We start from the raw sequence: 2,500 nt of genomic DNA, 5'->3' as shown, positions 1-2,500 counted from the left end.
TAGGCAAACTGAAGGGGGTCCAGGAGAGGGTCTGTGATGGCTTTGAGGTGTGCCAGGAGCAGGCGCTCAAAAGACTTCATTACCACAGATGTAAGGGCGACCGGTCTGTAATCATTTAGTCCTGTTGGCCTTAGCTTTTTGGGCACAGCGATGATGGTGGAGGACTTGAGACAGGCTGGTACATGGCATGTCTCCAGGGAGGTGTTAAAGATGTTGGTGAACACCGGAGACAGCTGGCCAGCGCAGTGCCTGAGGGTGGCTGGAGAGACAGAGTCCGGCCCGGCTGCTTTGCGTGGATTCTGCCTCTTGAAAAGCCCATTAACTTCTCCCTCCTGAAAGGAGAGAGTCGTTTCTGTAGTATGGGTGGGGGATGGGGCCTCTTGGGTGGGAAGGGGTGGTTCAGGACAGTCCAATTGTCTTTCAAATCTACGGTAGAACTCGTTCAGGTCGTTGGCTAGGCGGGAGTCGTTAGTGGTGTGGGGCGCTCTGGGTTTGTAGTTGGTGATGTGCCTGAGCCCTTTGGCAGACAGAAGCAGCGTCGTTAGTAGAGAACTGGTGTTTTAGTGTCTCTGAGTACAGTCGTTTAGCCTCTCTCACCGCTTTGCTAAACCTGTTCTTCGACTCCTTGAATCTGTCTCTATCCCCACTCCTAAACGCTTCCTCCTTCTCCAACCTCAACCTTTTGAGCTTTGCTGAGAACCAGGGCTTGTTGTTGTTAAAGTTCACCCTGGTACGTGTTGGGATACAGCAGTCCTCACAGAAGCTGATGTACACAGCCTCTGTGAGTTCATCCAGACTATTGGTAGCAGTCGTGAACATATCCCAGTCAGTACAGTCTAAGCACGCCCGCAAATCTTCCACAGCCTCACTGGTCCACTGTTTAGATGTCCTCACAGCAGGTTTACAGAGTTTTAGTTGCTGCCTGTATGCACGAATCAGGTGGACCAAGGGAGTTCTGTGCGAGCCGAACAGCCCCGTGACCCACAAGAGAAACATCCCCGCCAAATTCGAGCGTTTGACGGGGTCTATCCGTGAAAAAATATTCACGTTTTTGAGTGCACATGCATTTCTGCTGCAAATGCCTCTGGAAGTTTCATGCCGTTCGTATGCCAATTGTGGCAACACGAAAATGACCCGTTTTCCCATTCCGAGGGATTTCTGTGCGACCCTAACAGCCCCGTGAGCCACAAGAGACACATCCCCGCCAATTTCTAGCGTTTCACGGGGTCTATCCGTGAAAAATATAGACGTTTTTGAGTGCACATGCATTTCTGCTGCAGATGCCTCTGGAAGTTTCATGCCGTTCGTACGCAATGTGGCAACACGAAAATGACCCCTTTTCCCATTCCGAGGGATTTCTGTGCGACCCTAACTAACAGCGCCCGTGAGCCACAAGAGAGACATCCCCGCCAATTTATAGCGTTTCACGGGGTCTATCCGTGAAAAATATAGACGTTTTTGAGTGCACATGCATTCCTGCTGCAAATGCCTCTGGAAGTTTCATGCCGTTCCTATGCAATGTGGCCACACAAAAATGACCCGTTTTCCCATTCCGAGGCATTTCTGTGCGACCCTAACAGCCCCGTGAGCCACAAGAGAGACATCCCCGCCAACTTCTAGCGTTTGACGGGGTCTATGCGTGAAAAATATTAAAATTTTTGAGTGCACGTGCCTTTCTGCTGCAAATGCCTCTGGAAGTTTCATGGCGTTCCTATGCAATGTGGCAACACGAAAATGACCCCTTTTCCCATTCCGAGGGAGTTCTGTGCCACCCTAACAGCCCCGTGAGCCACAAGAGACACATCCCCGCCAATTTCTAGCGTTTCACGGGGTCTATCCGTGAAACATATAGAAGTTTTTGAGTGCACATGCATTCCTGCTGCAAATGCCTCTGGAAGTTTCATGCGGTTCGTACGCAATGTGGCAACACGAAAATGACCCGTTTTCCCATTCCCAGGGATTTCTGTGCGACCCGAACAGCCCCGTGAGCCACAAGAGACACATCCCCGCCAATTTCTAGCGTTTCACGGGGTCTATCCGTGAAAAATATCAATTTTTTTTTGACTGCACATGCATTTCTGCTGCAAATGCCTCTGGAAGTTGCATGCGGTTCGCATGCAATGTGGCGACACGAAAATGACCCGTTTTCCCATTCCGAGGGATTTCTGTGCCACCCTAACAGCCCCGTGAGCCACAAGAGAGACATCCCCGCCAATTTCTAGCGTATCACGGGGTCTATCCGTGAGAAATATTCACTTTTTTGAGTGCACATGCATTCCTGCTGCAAATGCCTCTGGAAGTTTCATGCGGTTCGTATGCAATGTGGCGACACGAAAATGACCCGTTTTCCCATTCCGAGGGATTTCTGTGCCACCCTAACAGCCCCGTGAGCCACAAGAGAGACATCCCCGCCCACTTCTAGCGTTTCACGGGGTCTCTCCGTGAAAAATATCACATTTTTTGAGTGCACATGCATTCCTGCTGCAAATGCCTCTGGAAG

Source organism: Petromyzon marinus, unplaced genomic scaffold, assembly GCF_048934315.1.
Source record: "Petromyzon marinus isolate PM22_M1 ecotype Great Lakes invasive population unplaced genomic scaffold, UKy_Petmar_22M1.pri1.0 PM_G_Scaffold_166, whole genome shotgun sequence".
NCBI lineage: Eukaryota > Metazoa > Chordata > Hyperoartia > Petromyzontiformes > Petromyzontidae > Petromyzon > Petromyzon marinus.
The sequence above is the reverse complement of the archived record's forward strand: the minus strand, read 5'-3'. Positions refer to the sequence as shown.